Raw genomic sequence first — 15,279 nt, forward strand, 5'->3', positions numbered from 1 at the left:
CCACACAGCTCTGTACCTTGACTGCGTTGTACCACAGGCAGCTGAGACAGAGAGGGACTCTCAGCGAGAGGGGGAAATTCATTAAGTCAAAAGGCTCAACCTAAGATGACAGTAGCCGACTTTTTGGGCTTCACAGTGAGCGTAGGGAACAGTGAGTTGCAGTCTGTTGCTTTTACCTCTGCCTTGACAGTTATGTGAAATATGTCGCCTCAGAGGCAGACGAGCCTGCCGGAGTTTAGTCCACGGAGCTCACTCGGAGTCTCGCTCGGAGCCGGGCGACTCGGGGGGTCACTGATCCTGCCGGCCATGAGCCCACGCCTCCTGCTAGACCTCTAACTGGGGGGCGTGTCTGGGGCCCGAAGAGGAATCTCCCTTCTTTGCTCACAAGTTATTAACACAGGGGGTTACAGCTGACAGGGAACAGTTATTGATGGAAACCAGTGTCAATGATGTCTTTACATTTGTTTTCTAAAAAAGCCATGGAGTTAATTATCTAAAAGTTTTTTTCAATTAAAAAGCTGCAGATGCTACGGGGAAGATGCCGGTTGGTCTCTCTCGTGTCCCGTGTGGAGATGATGTTCTGTGCAGAGCAGTAGAGCACTATGGGAATGGACATGAAACAAAATCTTCCGGCCACATGTGAAAAGGGGGGGCAAATGCACGCTTCCCCTCTCTCTGAACATCTCTGTGATCGTGTCGTGGCTCTGCTGGGGAAACCACCTGGAAAGGAGTGACAGGACCACAGGCTCAACTGTTGCGCAGTTGTCCTCTCTAGTTCTCAAGTGTCAGCCAACACTGCACTCTGCACACGGAGCATTCAGCACAACCAGGCAGGTCAGTTCCTCCCAGCGTCTCCAGTGTTAATGCTCTTATGAATGTTAAACACAGTAAAGGTGCCTAAGAGTTTTGCAAAAAAAAGTTTTGTCCTCCTTTACATATAATCCCAATAATGCTCTTCTAAGAGCAGGAATTATGAGAGATTAAGAGGTGGAACTCAGGCCCATTAACTGATAATTCCTTCTGCACTGCAGATTAGTGCTGCTTTATATAAGGTTATTACAGCCAATTACCTCCTCCAAGGTTGTGCTTGTTTTTCAGTTTCAGATGTAACATCCATTAAATCATTAGTTTTGCCTAACTTTAAATGAAGAAAGAGAATGTGCATTAACCATCAGTCACTGCGGAACTTTAATTAGCCTCAGGAAACACACAGAGGTGTCACTTCAGAAGGGGATGCAGAGCTCTCATCTTCACACACTGTTCAACTCATCTGTTTCTGGAACAATAGAGCAGAAGAGGAAGCAGTTGACCCACCGACGCTCACAGACTGCTGTGCTCTTAATCCTTTATCCTTCCAGTCTTTTTTTATACCCAGAGGGTGTGCTTTGCTTAAAGACTACTTATTCAAATTTTTAATACTTAATGGCAATAACTACTCGGTTCTTCTGTCTTGCAAAGGAAATGGTATCCAAATTGCATAAATTGGTTTTAAAATTAGACACTACTTTACAGATTCAGACAACCCATTCAAAATCAATTGTATGTGAGAGAGTCTTTCTGAAATAGTCGCTGATTCACAGATCAGTTGCTTCTCCTGAAGCTGGTTATAAGAATGTCCGCAAGGCCGCTCAGTGAAGAATAAGGCCTTGTTAACTCCACTGGACTCCTGAGCTCTTTCAGAGCTCCTGTTGGCAGCAGCAGTGGGTGCAGAACAGTTAGACAATTTACTGCTCTAACACCCCATGCAAAACCAATTTCCACTTTTCAAACTCCTTTGGCGTTTCTAACAACACACTCCATGCAGCACCAACCACTTTTCAATAACTTATGGAAAATTCAAACTGCACTAATTTATCATTTCAAGGACTAGATAATTCAGACTGCAGTAATATTCTGATTCGTAGCTTGATGACATAATTTGTTACAGTGCTTCCTGGAAAAATCACCTCTGCCATGTCAAAATCATTCTGGACAAAATCCAGCAGTAGTGAATGACTCCATGTGCTCTTTGGCACATAAGGATGTGCAGGACCGTATCCAGAATCACATCCTGTGAACAAGTTCTCAAACCAGCAGTAACCAAAGTGGAAGCCTACAGCCTGTCAGTGACTCAGCAGGCTCTTCCTGAGCCCCAGTACTGTTTTGGATATATTGAGCTACAGCGCCTCTCTCCTGTCTTTCCTATCTCATTGGAACAGTGTATCCCCTACTGTTGTAGTCATCTCCTATGTTTTCTGCCATTTTTCTGTGAGCCCAATAATATAACTGCCGCTTAGGTGGTAGCTTCTTCCTCATGTTTCCTTGTTTCAAATAAACCTGGCATTTAGATATTAGCAAATAATTACCTGGTCCTTTGTTTCATTTTCCTCTTTGCTTCCAATGCAACTTCCTTTGGATTTTCTTTGGCCTTTCACCCCTTCCACCACATGTTTGGATTCAGGGCTCTGTCTCACTATTCTTCCATGGAGTTTATATTCTGTTCACCTCTATACCCACCTTCCAGACTGGTGTGTGATCAGGGGCCTGTGGAGTGTCTTGTTGGCTGTGATTGGTCTGTGTCTGTTGAATGGGCGGGGCTTCAGGTTTAAAAGTGTGTGCGGGTCTGGGTGTGGCTGGGAGCTGAAAGATGGGTGAGAGCAGTAGCAGTAGCAGTAGCAGTAGCAGTAGCAGTAGCAGTAGCAGTAGCAGTAGCAGTAGCAGTAGCAGTAGCAGTAGCAGTAGCAGTAGCAGTAGCAGTAGCGTTTGGCTTGAGGAGTGTTGTGTGAAATCTATTTTTTACCTGGAGGAAGGAGTTAACTTTGAATTTGTTTACCCTTTTCTGCATTGTACTGTTCTTTAGCTCACTGCTGTGACCTCTAGTGCATTCTTCCTGCATCCTGTGTACTGTAAATAAAGTCTCATATCCTTTAACACTGAACTCTGAAGTTCAGCCTTTTGTTTTTCTATTGCAACTGATATCTGGAACAGGTGCGACTGACAGTGCAGAACAGCATCACCTTGTAAGCATCAGTGTGTGTAAATAATACCTGAGCCCCACACTGAGCCTGCCTCCTCCTGCCCTAACTGTGGCTGCTTCAGTCTCCCAGAGGCAGTGTAGAAGAGCAGTGCACTGAGGAGTGAACTGCACTGATCCTGCATGAGGCACGCAGCTTCAGGGACTTTCAATCTGAGCCTCTGAAGCAGGGATCTTTGAATTAAACAAGACAGACCTGACGCACTGCCAAGACAGCAGCTTTCATTATTGCTAAATTAAAAACTGGTCCCTCAGAGTGAATGATTATTATTTCTCTGCAAAGAAGAATGGATTGATCTCCATTGCATACACATATTTATTCCTGGGGAATTGAAGCTAGTTGGCACTGACAGCACAAACTGTTTTCATTTCACATTAGCATCCCTGTGAACAGCTCCACAGTGGAGATCAATCATGATCACCTTCAGCTGCAGATGTCTAATGCATGACTGACCACCACGGTTCCCAGCTCTCCTTGTGGACGAACTGCTAAAGGAAAATGTTAGCACTTGACTAATCCTCAAGGTTAGTGTTCAGTGACCACACAGCTGATTCCAGTATGTCCACAAGAAGGACTTGCCCACACTGCTGGCTCACTGTCTTGGTCAAGATTCTGCAGACTGTGCTTATCTGAACTTTGTCTGCTCAATCAACCACTGGCTGACCTGCCCGACCGTCAGGCTGCCTAATCCTCTTCAGATTATGTTGATCTCTTAAAGAGCCGAGCCCACAGCCCCAGTGGGAAATTTAATTTTAAATTCTTCCATCATGAAATATAGTGTCCAGCCAGAAAACATAGCAAGTACTACAGACAGTGGGACAGTCTACCTCCTCTCCAGTGGAGATTACAGCTGCAATCACAGAATCAATTCCACTCGAAGTTCACAGATGTCTGTAGCGATTCGGGATGACTCAGCCAACAGAAACTGATGCTGCTCTTCATGTGGGTGATCTGCTAACATCTTGAGGCTTCAGTCCTCTTAACCATCAACAACCAACCCTTTAAGCTGTATGATTTGTCACACTAGCCAGGTGTGCTGTTACCTTCAGCTATTTTCCAGAGGCATATGTACCAAAAACCATGCCTCTTTTGATGCCTCACATTGTCTTTCTCATAATACAGCACCTTGAGGGAAAGGCCAGGTCTGCTACTTGTTTACAGTCCTCAGAGAGCTAAACCTGTGTTGGGCTATTTCCTCAGGTTTGGACAAGAGAGTTGCTACCATGTAATATGGTCATATTTTGGTTCGGCAATATATTCAAATCTACTGTGCCTCACTGTGCAGGGAGGAGAGTGGAACCTCTTGATCAGTATATTCTAGGAGCAGAGGAGATCCAAGCACAGTGGGGTTCTGCATACAGGACACAGTCCCACTCCACAGCCCATCTGATGTCCTTGGGCATGTAGCAGGTAACTTTAGCTCCTTCACTCCAGCATGAGGCGAGCAGAAAGTTAAACATTGCTAAGTGCCCAGGAAATAAATTACAGTGAACAACTGTAGCCTCTGCTCGCTTTTCTAGCTTTCACCTCATTTACACCTACAATAATGACTAATGTAGTACGTCAGTGCATTGTTCTTAACCATCACTGACGGCAGAGGCTTGCGCACGGACAGCACTGCCTGAAATCTGAAGTCGTGTAGAAAAAGGTCCACACTAAGAGTACAAAAATACACTACTGTACTTATGGATGCACTGGGACAGAGCTCGACTCTGGGTTCCTTCTTTTAGTTGCGGGCAGTTCATCACATGGGCTATTTGGCAGATCTGTCAGACCTGAGTCTCAGTGCGGGGAGGCGCAGCTCTGACCTGCAGGTCACTGAGCTCAGGGGAAGGTCTGAAATTTCACCACTCGATGAGAGGGGTACCCCTCCACCAACCACACTCTCCGCCAAAGCCTAATCGGGAGTTGCAGCAGTATTAAAAAATCAGGTGGCCCTTACCGACCGAGAGAAGGAGAAGAAAGAGAGGGGGAGTTCTGATTGATCAGATCTGGACCCAGAAGGGGTGAGGTGCTGTTCTCCAGCATGGGTAGTACGAGGTTAAGCTTTGCGCACAGACTGGAAGGCCCCCGCCTGAGCCTCCTGGATCTGAGGCTCAGTGAGAGGAATTGCAGCCCATTCCTCAACTGCAGAGACGGGTGAAGTGTCCGGAGCTGATTTAGTGTCTCCAGTGAATGGGCTGCATGTCTGAGCACAGACCATTATTGCTCGAATGTTTAATAACGAGCGCAGGGGAAAGGAGTGGGAGAGAGATGTGGCCATTCAGCAGCATAATCTACACCTCCAGCGACAGCATCCTATTGTCACACCTTCGTAGGAATGGAAAGGTCAAACTGCAAAATGAGAACCGTCAATAACCGCCGTGGCAGCCTGAACTTTGTCTGTGCGGAGCAAGTGCCAAAGCCCCACACACCTGCGGGCTCACAAAGGGGGATGATGGGGCCATACGCCTTGCCTTCCCAGGGCCTGGATGAGCCTGGGAGGAGCGCCAAGCGCTCACTGTCATCCTCCCCTGTGCAGCGCTGACACTGTTTGCAGTGTAGCAAGTCTCTGCTGTTTAAATGTCGCCCACCCCAAAGTATGCCTGTCTCATTCCAGCGGAGCTCTCTGTTACTAAGAGTCACCTAAACAAGCAGGCCCAGACCTTTCACTGACTACTTGTCAGCTGAAGACAAGTTAAAAAGCCCAATAAATCCTGAGGAAGCACATTACTCCTCCAGTTGAGGGGGCCGCTGCAGTCCTCAGGTGTAACGGCCATCACAGAGGTCTGGCAGGACTAGGATTGAAAGTCCTGTGTTAAATCTGCTGCGTGTGCTCAGCTCATCACACCATGTTCAATAACAGCTTATCCAGTTCAGCCCCGGTGTATCGCACACAAGGTAGGAGTGCTTAGCTCTCATTTTTGGTGAAATGATCATGCAGTACATCCAGGTGTCAAACTGGAGCTGGGTTCAGGGAAGGGCAGGGAGAAGCAGGATGCAGTTTTTTCCTGATTTTCAGCAGGCAGAAAGCACGGCCAGTGTGCAGGTTGCATACAGTGCTCTTCCAGTGCTGGGCTCCAGCAGGGCCGATGGCAGGCTGAGAGCGGGTCCTGTCTGCACAGCGGCTGGTGTGAGGACTCTGCCAGGTCCGCAGCTGCGGCTGTCACCAGCAGTGCAAGAAGCAATCACAGCTCCAACACGGGCGATGCCCTTTGAATCACTGTGAGATCGGCATTGGAGTTTTAATTAAAGCAAGACGTGAGAAACAAAGTCCCACTCAGACTGTGTGCCGCTCCTGTCGTCACACAGCCTGGCCTCGGCAATTAGGCAACATGTGCAAATCCCCCAGGACAGCCGCCTCACGCACACTTACGGTATCAATCACCTGGCAGAAAGGTCAGCCGAAAACACCAGCACGCAGACTACAGTCTCACTTTGCATCGGGAAAAGGTCTTTTTCAAATACAATGGGCTTTTAGATGTAGAAGTCTGCTCCTGAGCAGGGACGATCAGAACTGAGTCTTGTACTGGATATGTCGTTTTAAGGCTTTGTGGAAGGGCTGGTGTCTGAATGATTGTACTCCTAGAACCAGCGAGGCAAACAGACAACCCAGGGGGGACTGATCCCACATCAGACACCTCCTGACAAGACATTGAGTCAGCAGGCTACACTTCACTAACTGTTTGCTTTCATTTCAAACTCACCACCCAAGGCTGAAAGGTTTCGAGTGCAGCCTGGCTTCCATGCGGCGACGGATTGAGCTTGTAATTTGAGGAAGGATCTCTTTTTTGCTGCTGACTCCCATCTTTCTCCCAGCCTCACGGCCTCCAGCCTAAATATGCTCCTTTGCTTCTGCTGCCAATGTTTCATAGCACAGGAACCTGGGAAACTACAGCCGTTTTCCACAAATAAAAAAGCTTTGTTATTTGCGGAGTGTGGATGAACACTCATCCCGCACACGGCAGAGCAGCCCTGGGGAAGAGGACTACACAGACAGGGAAAGGCCATTACAGTCCTACTGACAGCCGAATTATGACGCCTGTTACTCAGCTCATTCCCTGGACTGTGTGTGGACCTGTGCTGTTCTCTCATTCTGCTCCCACATTAACAGCAATACAGTACATCCCCTCCTACACTCCCAGGGCACTCCTGACAGACAGGGGGTGTGGTGACGACATCACAGTGAAAATGGCTTTTTTATAAGCCAGATCGCGTCTTCTCTAGAAATATTTATTGCGGGCGGTGAGCTAGTGGTGTATTTTTTCTCCTGAATGTGATTTAAAGATTTCACCAAGCTTTTTGGTGAAATCAGCTCCCCTCTGGTAAGAACAGTGGGTTTAGAGGAGCCCGCGCTGGAATTGGGCAGCCAGACCGACTGTGCCGAGAGGCCCTGCACAGGACAGCTAGTCCAGGCAAGACAGCATGAACACAGCTCTGGGCCCAACCATGTGAGAACTGATATTTAGCGTGATAGCCAAGGAAGGCGCACAGCTGATAACATAAACCTCCTGTAAGGATATGAATTTCTCACCCTGTTCTCCAGCGCTGCAGATGACATGTACAGTCTTTAGGATTGGGCAGAGGATCCAATGTCAACGAGCCAGGCCTGCTCCTCACACTCAGTGCAACACTCCTCCTCTGTGGAGTGCTGGAGACCGGCGCCTGTCCCCTGCTGCTTGGCTTGGAGAGTGTGATTCTGCTTTCCTGTGCAGGCTCAGTGTCCAGGACTGAGGAGGACAGGAGACAGAGAGCCCAGGGAACATAGAGAGAGATGCAGCCCAGACTGGATACACTAACCCTCGATCCAGTCCCGTGTTAAGTCTGGGCTGAGTCCATGCTGGACCAAGAGAGATGTTTCGAAATATACATTATATATTATATACAAAGAGTGAAAAACACAGAATTATAACTGCATGCAATTTTTTGTCAAACTGCATTGTGGAAGACGATGCACTGGGAACTTTCAAAATACAGCTTGAAACTGTAAACGAATCATAACAGCACAGGGAAGGTGGGAACCAACTCTTTTGCACAGGATCACATGGAATCACAAGATCTGCTGTGTTCATTGACCTGTATTTGCTTTCTGTGAACGTTTGAAAGGAAAGGAGCCAACTGACCCCTCAGGTCATGTCTGTGCACCAGCAAGCTGATGAAAGAGCAGCTCCCTGCAGTGGGGATCAGTCACAGATGCTCACCACTGAGGATACAGCTGCCCCTGCCTGACCAGTTGGTGCTCTACAATAGTGAGGCCCACACTCACTTGCAGCCTATTCAACAGCCTCTGCCAGGAAAAGACAGAATTCATCTGCTGTATCTCTTTCATCTCTTTCTTTCTTGTGGGCTTGGAGGCTATGATTCACACATGAATATTTCATGAATATTACCTTTGCATGCTAGGACACTAGCTAGTATACATGAATATCACACCATATGATTTTTAATACAGGTGAAGTCACTGCCAAGGTTGAGAAAACACCTGCTGACTCTGAACTCAACACTGTGGTGCAACAGGGCAACATCCAGGGCAGGTGGCCAGCCCACAGCCGCGGAGAGAGCTTCCTCACTTTCTATGGCTTCCCAAGGCTGCGTTACTAAACCTCCTAATGATACATCAGTTTTACTACTGTTACTATTCTTACGAATAGTGTTGCCTCTTGCACCTGTCCTACATCACAACAGTCCTGCACGAGTGCAAAGATGGGGAAGAGGAAGCTGAGCTCAGTGGGCAGTTCTGGGCCAGGAGTGACCAAGTTGTGCAAGATTGTCAGGACTGGAAATACCCACCTGGTTAAAAGCTGTAATGCTTTATTTCTTAATTTTAGTTAGTAATTGAACAGCGAGCTGGACTGAAGATTGGCAACTGTGGGACCGAGTGCTGGCTGGAGAGAGGGATGATGTTTGTAGGGGCTTGGCCACACAGAGCACATTTGCATACTGAAAGCCTGTGTTCAACCCCTCTACCCCCCCGGCAGAGAACTCATGATTGCTTCTGACTTATTAAATCAATTTGATACAAGAGTAAATTTTCATTATTGGAGATACATAAAAGCATCGACTGCAAATGTTATGCACGTAGACACAGGTTATCTGTAATTGCAGAGTGAAAAGGACAACACTCTTTAATCATTTTCTTACTGCCAACAGATCCTCACCTCAATAAGGTCAAAGACTGGGAAGCTGAAGCTGCTCACAGGAGCTGTGCTGATTTTGTGCTGAGTGAACTTGCAGTTTTACAGTACTTTGACCACACTTTGCTCTGATCTCACTGCTCCTCACTACAGTTTACCCTGTTTTTGTCCTGGTGTAACAGTGTCCCACTGCCTGCTGCCCAGCTGTGCCCTGTGGCCCTTGTCTTGCCTTCCAGGAGCTGCAGGCTACCTGTGAGTGACTGAGCTGTGTAGTTAGGAGCTTTGTGTTCTTCCAAAAGGCCCGGCACACCAGAGGACCAGGAACTGATTTCTGGGATGGACAGCAAGAAAGTAAATGAAAGTGTGAAGATGATAGCAAACTTAATTGGGATTCAAACTCTACACAAATTCGACTGCAGTAATTGGTTAAAGTAAGGCTAATTAAGAGGTAAAGAGGAGATCGTCCAGACCAGGAGATGCTTTGAGATGTTGCAATTTTGTGGGTCCTGAGTCCTGTCAAATGAAGAAACCAGTAGCCAAAGAATGGTTGAGAAAGCCATGCTTTTCTCTAACAGTTGATCTCCCGCCGTGCTCGCCTGTGTCCTGTCCCTTCTGCCAGTGAGCGCAGCGCAGCCAGCAACAGGAAAACACCATTACAGGTACAAGCTGCCATGCCAGCCTCGCTGTGGGCCTGCATGGGTCCACTGAAGTGGTTTTTCCACCTGCTTAGCTCTTGACAGAAATCACTTGTCTCTGGCACTTTCTTTCTTCTTAAAGGGCAGAGATTAGGCCCAAAGGGAAGGAGATGAGCGTTTTGTGAAGAAGGGGTCCTCATTAGTTCTGCTGGAGGCTGCACTATCTTCCCAAAGAGATAGAGTGCAGTCTTACAAAACTTAAGAGCTGACCTGCTTTAGCAGGTGAAAACACTTTCCTCTGTTTTCCTTTGTCCCTGGATAAATGGATCACGCTTCCAAAATTGACAGAGCACACACAGACCAAAAGCATTGAATCTGACTCTTTCTTTCATCATGGTACAGTCTATGAGGGCTGATGCATGCTGTCCTCTTGTGCCCTGCAGCAAGCTCTGCCAAGTTCCACCTCTGCCTACATGTGTGTGTCTGGTGTGTGTCTGTGGGGTCTGTCGCTGAACCTGCTTAAACTGCTCAGGTTCTACTCAGTGACTACAGTGTTTTCTGCTGGGCCATTATTTCATGAATGAAATAACACTGACACACACAGGAAGTTTAAATAATTTGGCTTAATTTCTTATGGACGTGTCTTTATCACTGATACGGGATCACATGGGGAAAAAACACCAGTTGTCTAAATGAAGTGATCCCATCTGACCAAGATGCTGATATGACTCTGGTGAACCTGACCGTTTCCCTCAGTGGATAATGAATCCACTCGTCTCCTTTCCCGCTGTTGTGTCGAGAGACTCGGTCTGCTGTCGCTATCTGGGTCATAGGAACACTTGGTGACCAACCAGATGGAACACACTGACATGCTAAATTCTTTTACGCACCAGTTACACAATTATATGTTGAAAATAAAAGCTTTCAGTCTGAAGTTTCTGCATTCCTTCAGCAGTGAGGTGATCCCAGCAGAGTGACAGCAGGAAGCTGCAAGGAGGTGCGGGACACAGACCAGGGCAGAACACCGGAATTAAAACCACGAGGACGTGTGGAAATGCTGCCCATTTACCCAATTAAAAGGGAAGACCTGGAGGTCTGGTGCTGTTCGGCAGCAGAGCCCAGACACGCCTGCCCCATCGTTTCATGCCTGGCATCCAGGCAGCTCCTTATAGGCCACAGTCGCCGAATTGAACTCCTGAGGCTTGAAAAAGCAAAAGGGCAGACATGTATGAAAAAAGAGCTCCTAACAGATCATTAAAAAAGCCACCACCACCGCAGATTCACTGACATTCACTGCGACAGAGAGAACATGAACGCAATGTTCCTTCACAGCTGCACCGGTGAACATGGTCCTCAATTTATAATTCTAATTTGGACAAAGGAACAGCCTGGAGATTAAATGGTAGGAACGAAACACAGCTCGCGGCTCTAAGGAGCTAAAACTATTTCCTCAGCTGTTTTATTTAAGGTCACGGCCTTCAGTCCCTCATTATTGTGTACACAGTGAAAAACTGCTCTTCGTGCTTCAGTTTAGCTACATTACAGCCGTTGGAGGAAACTGATGTGTAGCTGGACTGCAAACAATATAAATAAATTCAATAAGGGGGGGAGTGAGCTTCCGCTCGGTACTTGCAGAGTCGTTCAGCGGCACTGCGAGCCTAGCGAGGGAGCCCCTGTGTTCTGGGTGCTGCTCATGGCCGCAGCCTCACCACAGCCGTGTCTTTAATGCTGGAGATCTCACCTGCACAGACCTGCTGCTTGTCCCTGCCCGACTGCCCAGCTACACACCTTTGAACACATCTGCTGCTGAAGGGCCTGACTCCCCAAGCTCCAGCCCAGCCCCTCTGAGCCCAGCCCAGCCCAGCCCAGCGGAGCCCAGTGGAGCCCAGCACAGCCCAGTGGAGCCCCGCGGAGCCCAGCCCAGCCCAGTGGAGCCCCGCGGAGCCCAGCACAGCCCAGCCCAGCCCAGCCCAGTGGAGCCCAGCACAGCCCAGCAAAGCCCCGCAGAGCCCAGCCCAGCCCAGCCCAGTGGAGCCCAGCCCAGCCCAGCCCAGCGGAGCCCTGGCTCCCCTCTCTGCCCAGAAGCGCCTCTCTTCTTAGAGGTGCAGTCCAGCCGGCGCTGCAGTTGAGCTAGTTTTTTTAAGGATTATGTTGGCAGAAAATATCAGGTGCCTCGAGACTGAAAGCAATACTTCATGACTACACAAGGCGTTTCCATCAACTGAATCTTAATTCCAGCTTTTATTTTGTGTTGTGTTTAGTTGTGATCTCAGTGGAAGATGCCACGGTTAGTCATCCTCTTATCAGTTGCAGCAGGTGATTTCCTTTACGGCTGTTAAAAACATCACTATGATAGACTACCCTTAATCCAGTTTTCCCCAGAAAATTGCAGCAGAATTTGCTGATGACTATCTGATGAATCGAGCTTTTTTGTAATCAGCCTGTTGGCCAGTCCACACACGCAACATTTCCTCCTTAAACAAAGCTCAATTAAAAATAAAGCAGGACACTAATCAAAACATCCCATTGTGCAGGGCTTAGCCAGGACCGATTTGGGAATCTGACCCTGAAAACCAAGGTTGTGAAGAGACGCTGAGGCTTCAGTCGGGCGGCTCACTGCAATACTGCCTCTCAGCTGATTGATGTCAGATCCCAAAGGCCAAGCTGGCATCTTCCTTCTCTGATTTCCTATTGCTATTACAGTATTAAGGACTGCAGTACAGTGACTGCGGAGAGTTTGTTTTGCGAGCAAGTGGTATGACTCCCGTCTGTTGAGTCTTCAATCTACAGACTCCAGAGCAGTTTCTGTCAGCTCAGCACCCTGAGGGAGCATCTCTCACTCTCGTTCACCAGACACCTCCACAGGCTGAAATCTAACAGCCCACATCGCCTGTCTGTGCACAGCAGCCTGAGCGCGCCAAGCGAGCGCTATCTCCCGAGATCTCAGGAGGCGTTCAGAATGGGGCGAGCGCCCTGCTGCAGGGCCAGGAGCACTTTCCACCTCTCTCTGCATGCAAGCTCGCCCCCTAGTGACAGAGAAGAAGGACTGCCTCTGCCTGTTTAACTCTGTCACTTGACTCAGGAGGTCACCATGTAGTTGTGACTCTTGCATGAAAGTAGTTCAGACTACATTGACTAGAGAAGATTAGAGAAAGAAAACCACTGGGAGCCATGTAGCTCAATTTTTTAACTTGACTCCAAGTCAATAAGCTAAAAAGAAAACAATCCAGCCAGCCTTGGAAGCAGACCTCTGACCTTTGACCTGATAAGAGCTGTAGTATCAGCTGACAAGGCAGTTGCAGTCTCAAGGCTGAAACATCAAGTACCAAAGTCTCAAAGATCATCGGAGAGGTCAGCAGTTTTCTCCTTACTCAGTTTATAGGGGATATTTGATTTAAAGGAAGTATAAAAGAAAGCAATTTTCTGTAGATTCCCGTACATATCCTGAACACAAAAGACTCACAATTCATCTGATCTCCACTTGGCGCCAGAGAGTGATCATGGAGATTTTCCATCAGTGCTCATTTCAGATTAGGGACAGTAATCTCTGTCTATCTCTGTCTGTCAGGGTGTCAGGACTTGGGTTAATGGGATTTGGAAACAATGTGGGCAGCTTGATTAGACTATACACGTCGTGTTTAATAGCCACATGGGGTTTTGGCTCTGGAGAAAATGTATTCCTGCCCACGATTCTTTGTTTATCATCCCTCACAGGGGTGATAAATCACTGTCGCTCCTCTGCTGTGAGCAAGCATAACAGCACCACTGGCCCGATCGCTGGATGCCTTTTCCACTGACTGGCATTCACACAGTTTTCTTCACCAACCTGTGGGAGAGGCCTGTAGCTCTATAGCTACTGAAGCTGGACATCAGAAACTCAGACACCTCAAACTGGGCAGCTCAGGCCACCGGAGGACGATAAACACAAGGGAGAAAGTCCGTCTGTCTGACTGGTCTCAGGGCCTGCTGGGACACCTCAGCTGCACACACTGGCCAGGAGTTAATCATTTTACAGGCTGGTCTTTCACAACAGGCAGGTCAGTCAGAGGCAATTCTACCCTCCTATGTAGTGCAAAAATGTGTAGTACTGCTTCCACAATGTTCATCTGCAGGAGACACTGGCCTTAGGTACTGTAACGACTTATAAAATTACCAGTCATCACTAACAGAACACAGACACCACCAGGGCAAGGTGTAGCTGCCCACAGGATCGCAGCGTTGATGCTCCTCCAGAAGACAGATGGAATTCACACAGCACTCATCTCATGGCAGCACACAGCGAGTGAGTCAGTAGCACAGCCAGTGGGCTTGAACTGGGAACCCCTGGGGCAAAGTCCTTTACTTGGGACCTGGACACATGTGCCTCTGTTTCTGAAGTCTCCACGTGAGCTCTGTTTAACTTAATGAGCTTTACTGAAGTGCACTGCTCCCAGTAACACAGTGCTACACCTCTCTCTCAAGTTTCTTCAAATTAGAGGATTCAGAACTGATGGATTGACAGCAGAAGAAAACCAAATAAAAAAGCTGCTGTTAAACTGAGGAAAATACAGCAAAGTTTCTCTTTAAAGACAACACAGGAAATATGATACTGCGATAAGAGCTGCAACCTTTTGTTAAAAAACTAGTAGTGTGCATTTGGAGCACTTTCCAAATTGCTTTAGAACAAGAATAACATCTATTGTGTAAAAAAAAATCTCCAAAACCAAAAATTAAGTCATCATAATTTAATTTCTTGAAACCCATAATGGGGAGTGAGTGAATTCCCTGTGTATCAGATGGAACGATGAGAGTTCTGGCAGAACATTGTCAATTACATTAAATCAGATTAAGACTTGGAATGGCTCATGGGAGAAACACAATGGGAGAGAGATGCCCAGCTGCCCAGTACAGAGCAGGACAGTGCAGCATCTTGCTTGCCGAAGTCCAGAGAAGAGAAGACTCCTGTATCGAGTGCCAGGAGATCAGTCAGCACACTTTGAAAAGCACAGTTAGTTAACCCTGGGGAAGCTGTTAAAATAACTCACTGTGGTTAAACTACCATCCTTAAGTACATAAACATAATTTAATCTAACTCACGCCACAGCTGTTAACAATAAGTTCACTAAATAAGGAATTTTACATTCATGTTTTCTATTGAAATCCTCACATCAGCTTGCCCTGCTTACACGTCCCAGCCCAGCTCAAAGACATACCATATCATTGCAAAGGCACAAAACAGGGATGCCTCTCTGAGCATGAGGCTGCTCTCCACCCTCTATGCAGAAGCCATCCAATCAGAGCACGGCCCTGCCGGTGTCATGTGACATGAGTGCACGCCCCCCTGGGGGAGGGGCAAGCCTGAGGGGATGACTGGGACACCAAGGATCTGAGATCCCACACTTACCACCACCAGAAGGCACAGGTCCGTCTCAGCCTTAAGACCACATCGAGGGGCGTAAGGAGATTTCAAAGCATGTGAAAATGCATCCAGCCATCTCCAGTGAGTTACCTGTCACAGGTATCAGAGGTTAAAGGTCA

Source organism: Lepisosteus oculatus, chromosome 9, assembly GCF_040954835.1.
Source record: "Lepisosteus oculatus isolate fLepOcu1 chromosome 9, fLepOcu1.hap2, whole genome shotgun sequence".
Lineage (NCBI taxonomy): Eukaryota > Metazoa > Chordata > Actinopteri > Semionotiformes > Lepisosteidae > Lepisosteus > Lepisosteus oculatus.